Genomic DNA, 21,866 nt, shown 5'->3' on the forward strand with positions numbered 1-21,866 from the left:
GAAGCAAGTGAGTCTGAGTGCAGACTTCACAAAGGAAGCCCGAGTCCGCTGGAGAGAAGTGGAACATGTTTCCTTCTAAGTCATACTGGACCCTCATTCCAGATGCCCGTAATGGGAAACTTGGCATTTCTCCAGTCAATCTTGGAAAACCAGCTTGGGCGCCGATTTTTGAAAGCAAAATAGAAACAGTGTAATACTCTTTCAGTTGTGGACCGGTGGAATCCAACAACCCAACTTGCGGCTTCTACATTACTCTAATTGCAAGAGAGTAGGGATATTTGAGAGGGGAGGGGGGTGGGGAGAGAGACGGTTTTTTCCTGGCAAAGCTTCTTTTTTGTATATGAGGAAGTTACTCATGCTTCAAATACTTAGCATTTAATATTTAATTAAAAGCTACTATTCGGGCAATTCTAGGGATAGAAAATCAAATGCATGCAGAAAGTCTCCAATAATTATATGCGTGATCTTATTTTAAGAACAAAGTGTTGATGCTATTCTGGTCACTTTTCCTGAACGTTCCTTGCGTCTGACCAACGTGCGGAGCCGAAAGAACTCTGGGCAAAGAACGGGGCTGACTCAGGCATGTCCTGGCCTTCCCCTGGCTGCGCTTTGGGAGGAATCATCTGAAATTCTCGGGACTGTTGCCCTTTGGTCAAGTGGTAGGGTCGGTGAGCCAAAGTAACGTTCTTCTACCTATAGAGCTCTTACCACAGACAAGTGAGAGGTTGGACATCCGGAACACTTTATGTCCTGGCTTTATTCTTCCACTTTCAGCTTGCCCTCGTTAAGGGCAAACAGTCTTCCCCCTGGGAAGTACAAGGTTAACAATGGTGCAAGAGAAGAAAGGGAAACCTCGGTGGCCCAGAGACCTCCACCCTCACATCCCCCAAAGTTCTGCAATGTCCCCAAGCCTGGAAGAAGGCCCCCCGGAGATCCAAATAGGATTGCTACCTCTCCAGACGCACACGGCACACCCCTGTCCTGTATGGGTCACAGGCATTGGAGGCAGGCCAGGGGCACGTCTGCATCTTTCAGGAGAGTGAGAAGGGAGTCTGAAGGCAGAGCCAGGAGCCCCCCTCCACCCTCGGGGCAGAGTGCGAGGCATTCACTGCACGGAAAAGCAGGGAGACAAGTCGGTCTTACCGCAAGCCCCATATCCCATGTCATCTCCATCGAAAACACGGGACGGTAAAATTGATGGAGACAATGACAACGTGGGATGGATGGAAACTGATGAATTCTGTCCTGGAAACTTTACCTGACATAGTGTATTTCAAAAAGATTGTCACCCAGAAAGTATTCAAATTTAAATTTAAATGGAAAGCGTTAAAATCTCCACCGTCCGACAGAAATCACTTTTCCAGAAGAGTTTATTTATGATTCTGGATAACCGGAGTTTTGGGTTATCCAACAACAACTTTGTTGTTTTGTACAGTGAGAAATAATTCTGATAAATTCTAACTGCGATTTTTCTGTATACCTCAAAATTTGCTTGGCATTCCTCACGTTTTTCAAAGTGGATTTAGGTGCCATTCCCCAAAATAGCCTGGAGTCAGCATTTATCGAATGCCTGCTGCATGCCTGGACTGTGCCAAAAACATACGCAAAAATTATCTTAGCCCTTGGAACTACATCATGGCGGGAGGCTGGGGGGATCGGTATTGCCCCCGGGTGACTCACGAGGAAACTGAGGTTTGCACAGGTTAATTAAGTGATCCCAAAGCCAACAAGGACCACGTCAGGATCCAATGCTACGTCCATCTGGCTCCGGAGCCCCGTATTCAACTTCTAGAAGGAGGTGTGGAAGAAAGGAAAGCAAAACACAGGGCTTAGGTAACTGATTTAAAAAAAAAAAAAATGGCTCTGATGAGAAAGCCAAGTTGGCTCCATTTCTGACTCCAAAGCCATTTTTCCTCAAGCGGTATTTAGACATCCATTTAAGGCCGTGTTAACAGCGGTCATTGCAACCTGGGTCTGATTCTAGCAACAGCTTTGGACCCCTTCAGTGAAGAAAAAAGCCTTTTGAAGAAGAGGAGACTCCTCTCATTTGGTCCAAAAATCAGAAAATAGCAAGAGGAAGCGAGAAGCACTCATTCTTAGGCCTCATCTGGTTGATTCCGCGTCGGGTCTCCTGCTAAGTCGAGAGGAGAGCCCACGAATGCCCTAGAAAACTGGAAGCTTCACCAGGCAGAATCCGGGCCCCGAGTTTCCAATGTGAGGAGACTTTGTGGCGACGCTCCTGGCAGACAGAAGTCACCACATCAGTGAGGAATGCTCGAACTCAGCTTGTAGCCAAGAGACGTCAGGTTCGAAAAGTCTCGGTGTTCAGGCTGAGCGTCTGTCAGAGGCCATGGTGGATTTTTGCAAGCTTGAGCATCAACCACTGCGGGTGAGTGCACAGCCTTTCCCAGGGGTGGTACGTTCCCACGAGGGGAGAAAACACAGAGGTCATGGGTGCTGCCGGGAGCACAAAGCATTTTCATCAGACCTCTGCAAACACCGCTCCAAGCTGTCCGGAACTCCCCTATGGATGCGCAGCTCTCAGCCGGAGAGGCTGTTCCTGTAGGAATTTAAGTCTGGCTCTCAGCTACTTCTAGTTTTTGTTTGTTTCTGAAAAGGAGGGAGAAAAAGACAGGGAAGGAGTTGAAAGAGAGGCACTGAATGGCCTCTCTTCTATTGTTCCTCATCCTGTGAAACTCATCGTTTCACTGCTAACCTAATGACGGTCCAGCCAGAAAGTCCGTGGGAGGCATCAGAGGGAACCCACAGCACCCTCGGGGGCCCCCAGACCCGGCTCCCCCGTCTGTCTCCAAGGCAGGTGCAGGGACAGCCTCGCCGCCAACATTTTTGAGGCTTACTTGGACAGAGGGGCCTGAGCAACACCGCTGGAGTTAAACGGAGGTAAAGGCAGAAGCCAGCTGGATGCACCTTGCAGTCTCAGCACCCTCGAGCTGTGAGGCCAGGGATGTCGGAACACCGTCCAGGAGATAAAGGCCTTGCCTGGACCTCTGTGCTGCAGCCACTAGCATCGGATTGTTCACAACCAAGCTGACGTGACTTTCCATCACCCCCTGGCTTCAGGCAGATGAGATCTAAGTGGACACAAGAGTGCCGGCCTCTCCGACTTCTGGTGCAGGGCTATTCACGCTAACCGCACACTGTGTTTATCGGGGAAAAGTTTCCTTCTGCAACACATGAGTAGTACTTTGCTGTGTGGGGTTGCCCCAGTGCTTGGACAATACTCAGTCATTCTCCCCTCGTCTGGCATCTTTCTTTTTTTAATATTTTAACATTTATTTATTATTTTTGAGAGAGAGAGAGAGAGAAAATGAGTGGGGAGGGGCAGAGACAGAGGGAGACACAGAATCCAAAGCAGGCTCCGGGCTTTGAGCTGTCAGCACAGAGCCCGACGTGGGGCTCGAACTCATGAACCATGAAACCATGACCTGAGCCCAAGTCGGATGCTTAAACAACTAAGCCACCCAGGCTCCCCAGTCTGGTCCGTGTCTGATGTTGGGCAACCTACACTGATACACGCTCGGAATCTTCTCCAGCAAAGTGGAGCCAACACCAGAAAGATATCCATCTTAGAAGAAATGGCTGAGTGTTGTCCTAGGACACAGGATGTCATCCCTTCTCATTATAGATTTATTAATAATTATTATTATACTCTCATAGTGATCTTTCCCACTGCCAAAAAAAAAAAAAAATTCGAACTGACCCAACAGATTTTCAACAACTATATTAGTAAAAGTGAGAAGAAGCTTGCTTTTCACTAGCCCAGAAAGAAAAATATTTGAACATTGAATAGACAGACTAGGATTTTGATTTTTTAAGAAGTTCTAACATTGATCATTTTTTAGCCGTCTGAAAAGAGAAACTGGTGTACTGGTAGAGAAAACACATCTCTTCTCCAGAAATAAGCAACGAAAAGCTGGCTTACTTTGCTATGGAGAAAATCAACCCATTAATTCCATTGGCCTCCCTCACCCTCCATTTAGAGAAGAGCTTGGGGTCTGTCACACCCTGCCCAGCATAAGGACCGGATAAACACAGAGACACAGTGATGGTTTCCAGCCTCGGGGAGCTCAGGCTCGAGGAGGAGCTGGCAGGATAACTCTTAGATTTCCTTCCATTTAAAACTCCACACTTTGGCAGTTAACGATGCTGATGGGAAACATGGCGGGCTCACTATCTGATTTCCCTCCAACAGTAGCATCGAGTTTCTGATGCCAGCTTCCTTCTACCCTTCCGTTAGCCTGAGCGTCTGCGGTGGGTTTTCCAGTAAAAAGGAACTGAGGTGCCCAAGAGAATAACTAGATGTAAACTAGAGTCACCTGCCCCCTAAAACCTCCATCGGATTGATCGGCATCTAACTCTGTGTTCTGTGCCTGGCTGATGCCTTCAGTAAGATGCTAGGGGACCCCTCTCTGGAGGCCGTTTGCTTCTATTCTCCTGCCCTCTGGCTCCAGTGAGTGTGAATGAGATAGTGACCGCCTTGCTGCGGGGCTCAGTTCTTTTCTTGAATTCGCTCCTGTCAGACGAAAGCCAAAGGTACGTCCGGGTGAGGACGGGAGGAAGTCGTATCTCATGAGGGTCGACGCCGTGACGCTCCGCCTTGGAGCGTCCTGCTGTTGAAGGCCAGGGCCACTGGGCGCACCCTGACTGTGGCCCCTGTGCGTCGTCAGCCCCCTGGGGCATCTTGCTCGTGGCCAGGAGTGAAAAGCGGTCTGATGATCTCATGCCCCCTTTGCTCAACAACTACTCCTTCGTCAGATATTTGGGGAGCACTTGTTCCGAGCAGCCCCTGCTCCGTGTTCCGGGGATCCTTCCGGAACCACGCGCTCGCCCCTCAGGGCACTCGTCTTGCCTTCCAGCAGCGGGAGGTGAGCAGCGAGCAAGCCCACAGCGCAGCAGATGGTCGTAAAGGCAGAGCAGGGAAGGAGACAGAGGAGGCCCGGCGGGGCTGCCGTTTTGCCTCGGGTGGTCCCGGAAGGCTGCTCTGCTAAGAGGACGTCTGAGCGGCGACCAGAAAGAGGAGGAAAACCACTGCAGGTGGAAGGAACAGCAGGTGCAAAACACGGGGGGGGGGGGGGGGGCGGGGGCCGCGGCAAGAGGAAAGGACAGTACAGTTGAGCGGAAGGAAGGAGGAAGGCGGTGGGAGACGAGGTCGAAGAGGCCGGCTCGAGCAAGTCGCGCAGGTCGGGCGGAGACTCGAACCGGTGCTCGGCGGGGACAGCGGTTTCTTCGTCCGCTTTCTGCCTTAGGAGCCTACTCCGGGTATGTGCGGAGGGTAACGCAAGGGTGGAGGCCGGGCCGCTGGCGTCTCGTGGGCCCGGGGAGGGACAAGGCCCGCTCAGGCAGGCGGACAGAAGGCACCGGTCCCTGGATGGATCTTGAACATGTTGACCAACTAGGTGTGTGGCGCGAGAGGAACCGATGGCACGAGCGTGGCTTCGGCCCTGGGCGGCCACCGCCTCGCCCTCCTCGCCCGGGGGGGGGGGGGGGGGGCTCATCAAGGTCCAAACGAGGACGCTCGTGTCCCCCAGAGGACGGGTCTGGGGGAGAGAGGCTCCTGTGAGGAATGTCCCGCCCACCGCACACATATCCAGGGGCTCCCTTCTCCCCTCCCCGAGGAGGCGGAGGGGGCTGAGCCGTCCTCTGGCAGGAAGACAGTCCAAGGGAACTTTTCCTAGAATTGTGAGTAACAGAACGCTCGCTGCTAAAAATGAGGCTTGCCTTTACAGGGCACATACTGGAAACGAAGACTATTAATAGGTTCCTGCGGACGGCTGCCATGCTGGAAAAGGCCACGCAAGGCAGCGCTCACAGGAGATGGAAACGTTCCAGGGCCCCTAAGCAGGGCAGGGGAAGAAAACCGTCTCAGAGAGGTGCCTTAGGAACGCACAAAAGGTCAGCAGTCACTTCCCACCACCCCCGCCAATGGCCGAACAGAGCCGAGAGCCAGCGTGTGGCTATTTGAACCGAAAGCTAGGGACGAAGCCAAGAGGACAGACTCCACTGTGGTTTACCAGAGATGGTGAAAAGTCATTAACTCTCGAAGGACCAACAGGACACATGCCCCCAACCTCGAATCTAGTACAGTGGTTCACTTACGTTAGTGACGGGTGAGCAGTCGAGCCCACCCGGATGAGGGTCGTGGCCCAGACTCTCCAGGCTCAAATCCTGGACGAGGAGGAGGGGTGCCGAGTTGGATGCCTTCCGGTCCCGTTCCGTGCTTGCACAAATGAAGACAAATAAAGGGTGCCTCGGTCCCCTTCACCAACACCCGCCGACACCCAGCTTGTGCGAGACACTGGATGAGCCAAGCCCACGCAGGACAGCGTCTGTGAACCCAGTGTGCTGTGGGGACAAAGAGAAAACCATGCAGCAGGAATGAGAGCGGTTGAAAAACAGCCCATTTCTCTCAAATAGCAAAATGGAGAAAACAAACAAACAAAAAAAAACCCCTGAATTCTCTTCGTGTGCCTTTTTCCGTAACCAGTGCCCTGGAGAACTATAGATCCCCAATGAAACCGTTTCAGCATAGAAAAAAGAGCACGGCTTTGTAATCTTAGAGATCCTACTTTGAATCCAAATATACCAGCTGCCGGCTGACCTTTGAGAAACCGACCTAATGTTTTGGAACCTCAGCTTCCCCATCAGTGAAATGGGCGTACGCTGCTCATGCCAGGGAATTGTGAGACTCGAACGGGATAACAACGCGAAGGGGACCGGCCCAGTGAGTTGCTGCAAGTGTTAGTTTGCCTTCCCGGTTGCTAATGGAAGACGAAAACAAAGAAGTTAAGCCAAGGGAACTTACACAGCCTGGGAATCCAGAAGGAAACCGTTGCAGTAGGCATATTTTCCAAATTGTGTCACTGGACACTGATCACATACTGAGTATAGTTGCGAGAAATGGCGCCCCTCTTGTCTGTCCCCTACCAGAGTGCCCTCCGTGCCAGTGCGGGATTGCAGTAATTCTCAGAATTTGTCCAATTTGCAAATGAACAGAGATCGCCTTTTGCTTTTTTCCTTAATCTTGTAGATTGGTCACGTTTTCTTCAGAATTTAGAGGACCCCTGGGCTGGCCGGAGGGCATTCTTTGGATGCCAAGACTCAGGAAACCCCATGAGGTGGTTCCTCTCCTCCTTCCGCTTCCCCATTTCACCTGTGTGCCCCACAAAGCCAGAAACTCCTCAACTAGAAACCGTCTGTGACTGAATCAACGTTTTCTTTGTTTTTTAACCTCTTGGAAGAGATGTGGGAGGAATCTAAGTATCATTGTAAAATCCACAAAGTCCCAACCCCACTGAGCAAGCAACAGATGAGGGAAATTGTTCCACATCCTGTCGAGAGGACCGGGAGGAAGAATGTGCCGCGTGGTGCGAAAACTCGGTTTTGATTCCTGACGTTGAACATCTGCCATGCATTTGCAGGCAGCTACCAGCTCGGGCAGACAGCGAGGACCCCAGGTTCAGAAGTCTCTGAGGGCACACTGGAGCCGTCACCCTCGGCAGCTGTGGGAACACGGACAGGAAGCAAGGGACCCTGGAAGAGACAGTGTAGGAGTACATCCTGTGGGGATAGATAAAAAATAACGGCCAGGCTGTGGGAACCTCTTCCGAGCAGACACGTGAGCTCAAGAATTTCCTGAGCCAAAGACCCGACTCCAGCTCTGTGTCGGATCTGTTTGTTTGTTTTCCAAGTGATTCTGCCTGATTCTGACAAAGTGAAGGAAGATTTGAATCTCAGACGCGGACGGCCGTGTCTGTTTTAAGCTTTTGCTCACGGAATGCTCGCCTGATACCGGGCCAAGGAGTGCCAGGCTGAGGTCAGGGTTCGCCACCAGGGCCGGTGGAGCGTGGGCGGCGGTGACGGCTGTCCGGCGGGTCCCTCCCGCTGGCAGAGGCCGCTGCTCGGCAGGCACCCCCTCGGGTCCGGGATGGCGAGGGGGCCTTTCCCACTGCCTCAGCCTCCTCTGGGCCGGTGAAGACAAGCTGTCTCAGACTCACACAGGCAGGAAGCAGTTTATCACAATCAGGGGCCTTATCAGAGTCTGGCATTCTTCTCGGTTTCCAAGAAAACTGCTCCATAATTTTTACCAAGACTTATAATTCATCCCTCCAGCCTTGCATATTAGCAGTCTAAGCAGTAACGTACATGTTGGGCAAAATTACGTTTCCAGGACTTTTTAGAGGCAGAGGCTTACTCTTTAATCCCCTGAAGGTAATACCTGAATGGATCTGTTTGCACACACCTCTTCAGCTGCTGTGACAGATTTGGGGAGGGGGCTTCCGCACCGAGGCACGTGCATCTCACTTACCCCCAGCAGGTGCGTGGTCTGGCCCCCACGTGGGCTTGGCCGGCCCGCGGTCCACAGGGCCCGTACTTGCCCTGAGTGTCTCCTTGATGCCCCTTGGGAAACTGTCCCCCGCTGTTAGATCTCACTTTCTGATCACGTTTCCTGTGACCTCGAAGCCTGCTTTACAGGGTACCTGGCTCCGCGTTTGCACACGGTGAATATTCATGAAACACTCCGCTGGGTTGAGCCGGGTCGAACTGGCCCTGCACGGGTTCACAGATTCCCTGTTTTCTCCCTCGTCTTTCCCATCCAGCAGCCCTCCACCCTCACGACTTTCTCCCCGAGGTCTCCTCTACATCCAGCTCCTCGGGAGGCCAAGTGTCCGGGAGCACATCACCCTCCCCGAGTGTGCTCTTTACTGACCTAAGTTTTAGTTCCACGTGATCTGTGTATTTCAACTAGTTGGGGTTTTTCTTCATTTTCCTTAAAGAAATGCCCCCTTGCTTCCACCTCTTCGTTGCACCCCTCTTTTCAAACCTTCCCCTCGACGCCTCCGTGTCCCGGGAGGACAAGACGGGGCCGGCCGGCCGGGCCGAGGCGCCCATGGGCACTTGGAAGCCAGCCCTGCACCACTGCGCTGGGGCCCCTCGCACCGTGGCCTTTCTCTCCACTCCTTTCCAGCAGACGCAGCCAGGGCGTCTGTCCCGGCTGCCTCTGCCCGCATCCAACTCTCTCCCGCGTGTTTACACACTCGCCTTCCACCGTGGGCCCTCCTAGGCTAAAGCGGTCCACCTGACAGACCGCCTCGCCCTGGGGTTTTACTGGGCGAACGTGGGTATCCACCTGCGTGACGCTGAAGGAGAAGGGACAGGGCAGGAGGAGGTCCCCGCCAACGCCAAAGCCTCACGAAGAGGAATTAAACATTCCCCGGGATTCGGTGCCGACCATCTCTCAAAGCATCTTCTGATTCCCCAAAGCTGATGGAAATGTTCTGAAGGTATTAATAGAATGCAGATGTTGAAGAATGCCACTTAGAAGTCTGCTGAACAAATGACCCTGTTGGGAGGTCGTTTCCAGTCTCCGGGGACATTCCACAGAGGGCCCAGCTGATTGTCTCATATTGAAACAACATGTCCAACACACATTCCAGCTAGTAGAAAGCGGAACAGGGCTACTCTGACCAAATATAAATCATGAGGCGAAAGGGCAACTTCGCTGCCTCAGTTCTCCCTCCCTCCTTCCCCGATTCACCCTCCCGCCCCCTCCCACCCCCCAAGGAAAACAGAGCGTTGAGTAAGAGCCTGCCAAGCCAAGCGGACTCAGGCGCCAGCCGGAGGCCCAGCGCGGCACAGATGGCGGCCGTTTGGGGAGCTCACAGCTTTCGGCGCTGCGGCCCTGATGTTTTTACTTCGCTGCAATTTGTTTCTGATCTTCAGTCAAATCCTTACAACGCCGGGATCCCCTAGAGAGTTTATACTTTGACCTTATGACAATTAACACCAGAGGCCAAGGAACAAATAGATAAGAGAGAAATTCTACTGGTGAGAGGTGGATGGTCGGAGGACGAGGTGGGGTCCTATTACCCAAGTAAATGTGTTATTTGTGAAATTGTTTCCCATCCAATAAAAAGAACGCAGTGTCTTTAAAGAGACGAGCTGCCAAGATGGAAAGAAAGTCTTCTTTCAAAAACTGCCAGACCTGGCGATCCTCGGTTACTGCGCCTTCAAAAAAGGACACAAATTAGCTGAGGCTGGGGCCGAAGACCTTCCACGCGGGCCAGACGGGGCCTTTCATAGCTCGGTTTGGCTAGGGAGACGTGGGCGAGCCGGGGAGGGTCCCTGCCCAGCCCCTGCCTGCCCCCAGCCCGGAGGGGCAGACCCCGAGCCCGAGGCCAGAAGCCGCGGTCGAATTCCAGGTTCCCCGACCACCAGGGTTGCTGGCGGGTAGCAGGACACCCAGCAGAGCAGAAGCGGCATCCGTTCTCACCTCTTGGATGGGGCACGGGGTCTCGGGGAGGGAGGACGCAGGCAAGGGCCGCGGCTTTGTGGCAGGTACCGGGAAGGAGGCTCGGCAGGCCCCACTGAACGAAGGTGCCTGGGTCCCTGGGATTCGCCCAGAGATACGAGCTCGGAACAAAGGCACCCAGGAAAGCTCGGTCAACGCCCAGCCCGGAGCCAGGAGCGTCACAGCGGGGCCGGCAAAAGCAGGAGCCCCTCAGAGCTCGGGGCAGGGCACAGGGCCTCCCGTCCCCAGGCCCCCGTTATCCGCCCTCCCTCCCTCCTGCCCCATGCACATGCTACACGGAGCCGGTGACCAGAGACAAGGGCTCCCAGATGGGGCGCTTCTTAGTTCAAGTCCTGGCTTCCTTTTAACTCTCTTTATCTTCCTTCCAAAGACGGTCCCTGTTTGGGGCTCAGTCCAGATCTGAAGTAAGGGGCCAGAGTGACATCAGCGTGCACTGATGGAGAGCGGCTGATGTTTGGGGCGCACGTGGTTCGCTGGGAGAACTGGCCTATCTCTCACGGAGACTTCCGTGGAGGAGGGCCCCGGAGGGCTGCGGGCTGTTCACCATAAATCACCACATCCCGGGGGAAAACAGCACAGGGTATGACAGATACAAAATGCTTCTCACCCACACAGAGGCATGTTAGCAAACACAGAGGAGCTAGGCCAGCTGAAGAGGCTAGTTTTCAAAAGAAATTCCAAGTTGAAAAGAAATAGCCCAAATTATTTTTTCCCCTGAGAATTTATCAGAAAGCAAGATTATTATTACCCTGCTCAGCTGAATGTTTGGGCTTCCTCCGAAAATAAAACATTCCTTTGATAGAGGACGCCTACTGACTCCCCCCCACCGGGAGTCCTGCTTTGAAGCACCAAGGCGTGGGGGGTGGGGGGCTGGGGGGTGGTCCCTGCTTCCCTCCCAGGTGAGTGGAGAGGAGGGGCCGGTCTGCACAGTGCTCAGGGAGGCGAGGGTAGTAAAAGAACTGAGGAGAGAAATCTACTCAAGCTTGAGGGTCAAGGCGAGCTGGACAGTGGAAACACCATCTAGACTGGGATCTGAACGCATTACCCAGGTGACGGGGAACGGGAACTGGTTTAGGCCAAGGGACCCGCCAGTCCTTTGGGGAGGGGGTCTCTCCTGGGGGAGTGGGAACTGGAGGGTGCCGTGAAGGGAGGTCTGCAGGAGCAAAGCGGCAACCAGACCACAAAGTGTTACCCAGACCGTCAAACCATGTTAAGGCATAGACGTTTGTTGCAATTTTTTACAGCGGTAAAATACACATAAAATTTACCGTTTTAACCGTTCTAAGCGTACCGTTCATTCGTGTTAAGTACGTTCATATTGTTGCACTTCCAGGAATCTTTTCGCCTTGCGAAACTGAAATTCCGTTGCCGTGAAACAGCATCACCCCGTTCCCTGCTCCCCAAACCCTGGCCACCGCTAGTCTACTTTCCGTCTCCGTGATTTCGACTACTCTGAGCGCCTCCCGTAAGTGGAGCCATACGGTATTTGATTCTTTGTATCTGCTTATTTCACTTTGCCAGGGGCTCATCCATGTGGTGGCATATGTCAGAATCTCCTTCCTTTAAAAAAAAAAGATTTTTATCATGTGTATTTATTTTTGAGAGACACAGCACGAGTGGGGAAGAGGCACAGAGAGAGGGAGACACAGAACCCGAAGAAGACTCCGGGCTCCGAGCTGTCAGCACATAGCCCGACGCGGGGCTCGAACTCATGAACTACAAGATCACGACCTGAGCCCAAGTCGGCGCTTAACCGACTGAGCCACCCAGGCGCCCCTCCTTCCTTTTCAAGGCTGAATAATATTCCATTGTACGCATGTGCCACATTTTGTTCCTGTCTGTGGACGCTTGAGTTGCTTCAGTGTTTTAGCTGTCACGAATATGCTGCTATGACCATGAATGTACAAATGTCTCTTCTAGACTCTTCAATTCTCTGGGCTAAATACCCAGAAGTAGAACTGCCAGATCATATGGTAATTCCATTTTTAACTTCTCGAGGAACCTCCATACTTTTTCCACGGCAGCTGCATCATTTTACACTCTCACCAACAGTGCACAAGGGTTCCAATTTCTCCACATCCTCGCCAACACCTGTTATAAGGATTAGACTTCTCAAGAGAAAAGCCTCAAAGGATATTTTTTTTAAGCATCCAATGCAGAGGGTTGAGTTAATCATGTTCCTCAGTTCTTGGCACATTATCATCATTAGCCCATACAAGTCCCCTGTCGCTATAATTATTAAATTTCACCATTTCCCATTCCCCACCCTGTCTCTTTCCCCTTCAAAGGCAATCCCTCTTGCAGTGTGCTTCTTCATATTTGATGTGCTCTTACAAAGTGCATTTTGTATTTTTATGCACGGGTATTCTCTATTTATGTAAATGGACGGTGTGATTTGTCTCCTTAAATGTCCTGGGTTTTTTTTTTTTTTTTTATCCAAGTGCTCTGTTTTTCAGACAGTCCACACCACTGTGCACACAGGGGCCCGTTGCTTCTAAGCGCGCACATGTTCTGTGGCCCACGTGCCCTGCTGCAGGTTGCCCCAAACTCCCGCTGCACACGCGACACTGGAGTGAACATCTGTGGACCCATCACCACGAGTGGATTCCCACAGCGCTATTTCTGGCCACAGAGTAGTCCCTTACTTGATTTGGTTCAAGGGAGTCAGTTGTGTCCAAAACGACCGTCCCATTTGCACGCCCACCAGCAGGGCATGAGGGGTCCCAAGAGGAGGGAGCTATGGCGGGAAATCATGCTTACAAACCAGATTAGAACTCAGACTTCAGTGTCTAAAGAGTGGAGCCATGGAGGCATGTTAGCAACCTCCTTAAAGGAAGCAAATAGCCCCAGCTTTTACATTCTAAATACTTCTTAGGCAATGTGTTCCCAGCCACTGCTGATAACTGGGCTTGACCACAGAAGGTCAACTTCAGAGATGAAGTTCTCTGCCCCATGCTCCCTACACCCTTCACTCACACTTGGAAGCTTGTGCAACCTTTTAAAAATGCATGTCAAAAGCAACTCACTAATAAGAAACCATAGACCAGCCGAGGATTGGGGGATTTCGGTCTCGCTCATGTGACATCCTAGTCTGTTACTGTAACCTGCACTCATGTACACGGGCGCCTGCCTAAAGCTGTAGGATGCGTGGAGAACTGAACAGACGGTGAAAAGTGGAGTCGCTGAAGAGTGGCAGGGAGCTCCGGAAGGGGATAAGTAGGTGCTGCGGTCGAAGCCACTACAAAACAGGAGGTCAGGCGGCCATCCTCCTGGGCTCCCCTCCATCTATCTCCAACATCACAAAAAAGGCACCTGTCAGTGCAGAGGACACAGTCATGCAGGGAGATGCCCAAGAGAGCGGACCCTCATGGGCCATATAGCATAAGGCTTGAGAATAAATAGGTTATATGTAAACTAGAAATGAAAAGTCTGGATCACACACTTGGGTCTCCAGACCTCAGTTTCCTATCTATAAAATGGTGATAATAAAAAATGTGTCCCTCCTTGTTCTCAGGACTCGCTCATTCTTTGTGCCAGGCACTGTTCTAAGTGAAAGGAGGCACAGCCATGAGCAAGTCAGACAGGATTTCTCTCAGGAGGCTTACGCCTTGGGAAGGAGAGATGGCAATAAATATATTTTATTCCCCAACCACCACCCCAAATCTCAGCTCTGGTAATCCAGATGTTCACTGGGGACTCCCAGCTCCTCAAGATCCAGATGATATCATATTCTACCTCTACCCTAAACCCTGGAGGGATGGAGGAAAGTGTCATCTCCCAAAATTTGCTGCAAACAAGGTTCCGTGGAGTTTACTTCTCAAAGTCATCTCCGTCTCCCATTTCCTGCCTGCCCTGAATTCTTGTCCTATACCTATTACATATTACAACAACCAAATCTTTCCTTGACTTACACACACACACACACAGACACACACACACACGCACAGTGACACGGTTTTACTAAGGCTCATGGAGATGGGCGGGGGCTTACAGAGAATCGATGCAGAACTTTAATATTTACTTTTGGTAATTCGTGTTTGCTTTGCCCTTCTGCCATTCTGTCGCTCAGTCCCCCTCTCCGCCCCTTTGTCCTCTCCTCTCTGTTCTCCTTGGCCCCCAACACCAAACACCATCTCCCAGCGGTCTCCTGGAACGAGTCCCTGCAGGCTCCCCACTGACCCCCAGCACTGGGCCCAGTGGATGGTGGTCCTGTCCTCGTCTCCCTCTGACCTCCCCAAAGCTCTGACGCTCATGACCACGCCTTCTTCTTCAAATGCCCTCTTCTCTTGGCTTTGGGCGCCCCGCTCCCTCTCTGCCACCCCCTGGGACGCTGACGCCCTTCCCCTTGCACATTAAATGTGGGATCTCTTCAAGGATTGGCCCTACAGCCACATTTTCCTCACTCTGTGTACCAAGAGTCAGCACGCCTTTTCTTCTAGGGGTCGGAGAGCTGACGCCACAGGCTTCGTGGCCGTCGGGTCTCTGTTGCAACTGCCCAGCTGTGTCGGTGCAGCACAGAAGGAGCAGCAGGTGGTGTATGCACGCACGAGCACCACCGTGTTCCGAGAAAACTTTACTTACAGAGCAGGCGGCCAGCTGCCTTGGCAGCCAGGGGGTTTCGCTCTCTCCTGAGCGGACAGACCCCTTCTCGAGTCTTCAACTGCTACCCGGATATATGGTTTCCACCCGGCTTCCTCCTCTGAGGTCCAGCTCCACTCTTGCCTCCTTGGATACACAGAATGCACCCCAGCCCACCGACCCCACGTGGCCCCCTCCCCTGGTCTTCTCAGAAACACAGCCATCCGATAAGACAATCCGGACCCCTGGGAGTCATCGTGGGCTCCACCTACGCCCTCGGATCTAAACCCAGAACGAAGTTTGCTGTTTTCCCCGCTGAGAATTGCTTCGGGTTACACTTTCCTCCCGCTCCACGGTGCTCCTCTTGCCCTCGTTCCTGCCACCTTTGCCGGGACAGCCGCACCAGCCTCCCGCCCGGGCTGCCCGCGGCCGCCCCCTTCCTCTTCAACCCACTCTCTCGGGCGCAGTCGACAGGATGTGGCTTAGGAGAGCGCTGAGCCTGGCCAGACGGCCCAGCAGCGTCCACCTCCCTCCCTCGCCAGCTCCACCTCAGTCCCGAGCCACCCCCGCATCTGCCCAAACTCTTCTTTTCGCCCCACTCTGCCTGGTTTCTTCTCATCATCCAAAGCGTCTGCATGAATGAGGTGAACATGCATTTGTTTGACCGGGACTGGCGAACTCCGGCCCACGGCCGAAGTCCATTCCCCATCCATCTTTGTAATTAAAGTGATACCGGCCACACGACCGTGCAGTTGTGCACGCCGGCTGCAACAGCGCGCCTGGGCAGTCACTCCAGGCCACGCGGCCTGCGAAGCCTCAAGTGTTTACTCTCTGGCCCTTTACGGAAAAAGTGTGCGCCCCTGATTCCGCTCGTCTGGGAAGCCTGTCTTCCACGCTGCACAGCAACCCCCTAAGGGTAGAGACTGTGTCTGGTTTTCTTCACTATAACAGCCCCGTACTCCACACACGGTGCCTGGCAGCAGAAAGACGGTCAGTATTGGTTGAACGAATGAATGAATGAATGAATGAACAATCAGAGTAAACGATCATGTGGCCAGGCCCGCTTTCCACGGTAAGGCATTTCCTGTCACGAGGCTGGCAGCGAAGGGGACAACTGTCCTTGCTTCTTTATGAACTCACTGCACTCCAGGGCCGTCGTAGTTGAGGCTCACGGATGACCTCTCATTCTTCTAAGAGGGAATAGGCATAAGAATAAATAGTCTGAATAGAGGAGGTCTGTTCCTCCAACCACGGGCAAAGCCATCAAGCACGAACCAAGACGTACGTTCACGGAACGGGCCCTCGAGCCCACGTCCCGCACCCGTCGTCACGGCCTGCACGGCACAGAGAACCTGGCTTGAGGGCCAAGTCACTTGAGGAAGCTCAGTCTTCTGGCTGCAGAGTCCCTTCTTGTCAGCACACCAGCATTTCCAAATACGTGTGGGATGGAAACGATTAGGATGGAAAAGGGGAGTCCCTGCTCAAATGTGATTGGGAAAGCCTCAGTGGAGGTTCTGCAGGAAAGAGCCCTGTTCAACGTTCTTGGAAAGTATTTGATCTCAGCAAAATACCTAGAAATCCTCGGCGGAGCTTGGAGAACACACGTTTTGGATAGGCTGACGACCTGCCGCTTGTGACAACGCCAGAGCGGGCGCAGCATCCCTCCGTTGTCTGCCCAATGCCTGCCACACGCCTGCCGTTGCTGACGTGGGGCTGAGAGGCTCTGGGGAGTCGGGCCAGAGTCCCAGGCCTTCCTTCCTCTAGCATGCCTGCGGCGACTAAATCCCCCCTGCTCCGTTCCTCAGAGGAAATGATTTCCACTGCCTTAAGAGAAAACCGATCTCACTCACTGCCTGGGCGACCGAACCCACCCAGAGCGGAAAGGACGGAGGGAATCTTCTTGAGGATCCGCGAGTCTGAAAGAGGAGCATACACACGTACGTGCGCGTGCGTCCCTTGAATACCAGAAAACGACTCACTCTAGGTTACGCCCCTGTGAGCCCCCCGCCCACACTCTGTGCTCATAAATAACGATCGGTAAAGCAGCAACCTTCTGAGATGCCGCCAGTGGTCTCCCGTACGTGACTGGAGCCACCCTACGTGTCATACGCTGTGCCGCTTCCTCAGCGACGGGCCCCTCCTTCAGCGTTATATCACTCCCGCAGCCTGGCTTAGCGCTCAAAACGTGTTCGTTGAGTGGAATCGAAAGCCTTTCCACTTTCGTCCTGCAGATGCCTAGCCAATAAATACTTCTTGGGCACCTCCTATGTGCCAAACACCATCGCAGGCCAGCCCGGGAGCTCACGGTCTAGGTGGGGAGATGGGCAGAGAGGCTCTTGGCACGCCGCGTCATCGTGAATGACGGTGGTGAGTTTCCAGAAAGTTGCGGAGGTCTTACAGAGTACAGGGTCATTGGAGCCCCTCACTAGGGTGGTACAGCCTAGAGCCAGGCTGGTGGAGCAGGGCACTAGGGCACAGGGGCACTAGGGGGCCGTGCAAGCCTAAAGCCGCAGGGTGGCAGGCTGGAGGGCCTATCCAGGATGTGGACTGTGGGTGTCTGGTGGGCCGGCCTGCCACGACTGCACTCTGTGCTGTGGGCAACGGAAGCCACGGAAGATTTTTAAAAAGACTTTACTTCCGAATTTATTAAGTCTGTGTTTACCACGAAAGCTTAGTCTACGGGAAAGACTGTAAGGGAGAAAGCCTCCTCCTTACTTGAAAAGGCCCTGGAGCAAGGCTGCGGTGTTCCTAAACTAATTTGGGGTAGTATCCTATTGGGCCTCCCCCCGAAGTACAGATGCAGCCCACCCCCTGGCAGGTGACACACGCGGTGTCCTGAGATCCTCCAACCTGCTCTCACAGGGACAACCCAGAAAGCCGAGGACCAAGAGGAACCCGTTCCTTCGGACCTTCTGGCTTCCTCCTGCCCCGGGCAGGGGAGAGCCCGCAGCCGGGGTGAGGCCCGGCCAGGGTACAACCGTGCCCAAGACTGCAGGAGGACGCCAGTGCCAGGCCGCACCGTCCGCTGGTGTGGCCGGGGACGGGGCCCGGCAGGATGCTGGACAATACTGGGAAGGAAAAGGAGGGAATCCTCGACCTTGGGCCGGAGCCGGCCACAGACCACTGAACCCTGGGTGTCTCGACTAGTCTCAAGAAGAAAAAAATTCTTGGAAGCTGACAAGGCAGCAAGTGAAAACAAAAGATTCTATCTGGTAGGAAATAGAACAAAATGGAGAGAAATTTGTTTTGTTTGGGGAGATAAAATAAGCAACAGACCACTGAACTCAGGTCAGCGGAGCGTTGCAGCCTCCCCCAACCCCCACCCCCCCAGAACAGACAGCAGACGGAGAAGGAAGTGTGTTGGAGGCATGTATAAAAAGAAGCTATTTTGAGGAAAATTGCCTTAAGTCTAATATGGCTCCTTTCTGCATGGAAGGCAGCATCCGCGAGAACAGACTAACCAAGCGCGGCGTGATGGAAAACATCCAAGGAGACGCCGGGTCATGTAACCCCAAAGTCAAGCCTGTGGTGGAGAGCCCTCTAGTTTCTTCGTGCAGATCCCTGCTGGAAGGAGGGGCTCCTGAACAATGCACACTGGCCATCTTCCCTAAGTGGATTCCCTCCCCGAGTCAGTGCGACGACCAAGCTTTCGTTTGGCTTTGTGTGTGCAGACCCAGCTCCGGAGGCCAAAACCACCAATCGGAGTAACCTCAACTAGACGAGCAGCTGGACTCAAAAGACCTCAGTCATCCCCCCCCCCCCCCCCCCGGCCTCGGGTCGGCCCAACGGCTGTAGGGATATTGTATTTGAAAGAATAAAATAATTTGGGCCAGTAGTGTTTTCCATATGCTTTAGACTCACTGTTCATACAAAAGCATTTTTGCCAGCAATAATTCATTGAATGCTTCTCAAATGCGCTGACCAATTACCAAGGGGGCTTAGGAACATAATTGCCAGGAGGGCTTTTGTGCCCCTTCGTCTGGTTTGTGTCTAGATAATTTCAGAAGCAGAGTGACCTCCTCTTTGGGAAAATTCTTTTCTATTTCATCTCACATGACCTTCTCCTATAGGATGGCCAGAAGGGCTTTCCCAACAGAGCCACTGCATCAGAAAATGCTTAGGAACTGAAAACTTCATTATCTGCTTCCTTGGAAGATTTTGTTTCCCAAATAGACAGACATCTTCATTCCAACAGGGGAGTCTAGCCATAATATCAGCCACTTGAATATGAAGTCCTATAGAGCATGCATCATCTGACCTGTCTTATAGGGATAGACCAACGAAGCTGTCACATAAGCAAGTAATTTAGAGGAGCAATGCAGTTATTCAGAGCAGTCCTGGAAAAAGACACAGGTATTGGGACAAAGGGTCATTTGAGACTCATAGTGATAGGTCATTATTATCATGGAACTGAAGGGCTCCCCTGCCACTAATTAGCTGTGAATGGCCCCAGGCAATTGATAGATAGATAGATAGATAGATAGATAGATAATAGATGATAGATAGATAGATAGATAGATAGATAGATGATAGATAGATAGATCAGCTCTATGGAGATATAATTCACATACTATGTAATGTGTACAATTCAACGATTTTTAGTATATTCATAGAGCTGTACAACCACAACCACAATCAATTTTAGAATATTTTTATCATCCCAAAAGAAAACTCCCTCCCATTAGCAGCCTCTCCCTATTTACAACCAACCACTTCAGCCCTACGCAACCACTAATCTACCTTTTATTTCTATGGATTCCAGGCAAATTTTTAATATGCCTGAGCCTTGTTTTACCTGTAAAAGGAAAGAAACTGGAATGTGTGGATGCTAGAAAAGTTTTCAAAAGTTTCCATCTCGTTAAGATACCTCAGACTCATGGGGCATCTGGGTGGCTCAGTCGGTTAAGTGCCCGACTTTGGCTCAGGTCATGACCTCATGCTTCGTGGGTTCCAGCCCCTCATCGGGCTCTGTGCTGACAGCTCGGAGCCTGGAGCCTGCTTCGGATTCTGTGTCTCCTTCTCTCTCTGCCCCTCCCCTGCTCACACTCTGTCTCTGTCTCTCAAAAATATTAAACATTGAAAAAAAATTTTAAAAGGATACCTAAGACTCATAATTAGGTGATGAATGATTTTTCACGGGACCTCGCAAAGAGGAGCCATGGCATTGGTCTTGGATTAAGTTCTTCCTTTAGGTAAGAGTGCAAAAGTCACTTGAGAGGTCAAGAGTACGTTGCATCCCATTTCCTTGGTGCTCGAAGGCTCCACTCTGTTGCACACTCCTCTTTGGAGAAAAGAGGCGTGGAGCCTCAACATAAGTCACAGAGCACACATAGTAACAGGGTATCTCACTAAGGTCCTAAGGATGAAAGCACTAGTCACATTCTAAAGAAAACTGATGGACATTCCAAGAGACAGTCCAGCATCTGTTCTGGGACACTTAGTCTCCACCCACTTCCAGCCTCTTCCTTCAGGAGAGGCTCTAGATGGATGGAGTAGATTGAGAGGAGATTTCATTAAACTACTCATTTTAAAGTAAACAAGCCAGTGGCATTTTGTACGCTCACAATGCTGCACAACTATCACCTCTATCTAATTCCAAAACATTTTCATCACGCCAAAGTAAAACCTCTTCCCCATTCAGTAGTTTACGCCCATTTCCTCCTCCCCTCAGCTCCTGAAAACCACCAAATTGAGTTCTGTCTCTATGGATTTATCTATTCTGCACATCTCGTATAAATTAAATCATACAATATATGACCTGTTGTGTCTGAATCCTTTCACGTAGTATTTTTTCAAAGTTAATCTGCATTATAGTATGTATCAGCATTTCATTCCTTTCTATAGCTGCAGATATACCACTTTCGTCTATCCATCCATCCACTGATGGGCAGTAGGACTGTTTCCATCTTTTGGCTGTTGCCAATAGTGCTACCATCAGTGCGTGTGTTCACGTTCTTGTTTGAGTACCCGTTTGGGGTATATTTCGCCAAATGGAATTTCGGGGTCATATGATAGTTCTATGCTTAACTTTTTAAAGAAATGCCACACTGTCTTCCATAGAGGTTGTACCACCTTCTACTCCCAGCAGCAACATACAAGGGTTTCCACTGACTAATGATGTTGAGCACCTTTCTTTTTATGTATTTGTCAGTCATTTATGTATCTCCTTTGGAGAATATCTTCTACACACTTTTTTTTCAATTTGGTTGTTTGTCTTTGTTTTTGCGTTGTATGAATTCTTTATATATTCTGGATTCTATACTCTTATCAAATATATAATTTCCAAATATTTTCTTTCATTCTATAGGTTGCCATTGCACTCTGTCGATACTGTCTTTAGATGTACAAAATTTTTAATTTTTATGAAGTCCAATTTGTCAACTTTTTTTCGTGTTGCTCATATCTGTGAATCCATTATTATCAAACCCATGTTTCTGAACATTTACCCCTATGTATACATCTAAGATTTTATGAGTTCAGTTCTTATATTTAATCTTGTATATGATATCAGACCGGGGTCTAACTTTTTCTTTGCATATAGGTAACCGGTTGTCTCAGCACCACTGTTGAAGAGATTGTTTCTCCCCATTGAATGGGACACTTGTAAAAAACCAGTTGACCACCAATGTATAGGTCCATTTCTGGAATCTCAGTTCTTTTCCATTGATCTATATGTCTATATGTATATCAGCACCACACTCTTTTCATCACTGTAGTTTGTAGTAACTTTTGAAATAAGGACATATGTGTTATCCAATTTTGTTTTCCTTTTTCAAGATTGTTTTGGTTATTCAAAATCGTCTATATTTCAATATTAATTTGAGGATTGGCTTTTCCTTTTGTGCAAAAAAAGTCATTGGAATTTTAATAAAGAAAACATTGAATTTATAGATTGTTTTGGGTGGAATTAACATCTTAACAATATTAAGTCTTTTAATCCATGCACTTAGGCTATCTT

The 21,866-nt window shown here is 51.1% G+C and overlaps 1 long non-coding RNA gene across 1 annotated transcript; it reads right to left on the reverse strand.

The window, feature by feature from the left end:
- Window positions 1–218: 218 nt before the first annotated feature.
- LOC115506405 lies at window positions 219–7,480 on the reverse strand. The gene is made up of 3 exons (XR_003966366.1): window positions 6,824–7,480; window positions 6,118–6,363; window positions 219–2,610 (listed from the first exon to the last, which is right to left on the reverse strand). It is a non-coding gene; the product is annotated as an uncharacterized LOC115506405 (long non-coding RNA).
- Window positions 7,481–21,866: the final 14,386 nt, after the last annotated feature.

The sequence above is a fragment of the Lynx canadensis genome, chromosome F2, assembly GCF_007474595.2.
Source record: "Lynx canadensis isolate LIC74 chromosome F2, mLynCan4.pri.v2, whole genome shotgun sequence".
In the NCBI taxonomy this organism is placed as follows: domain Eukaryota; kingdom Metazoa; phylum Chordata; class Mammalia; order Carnivora; family Felidae; genus Lynx; species Lynx canadensis.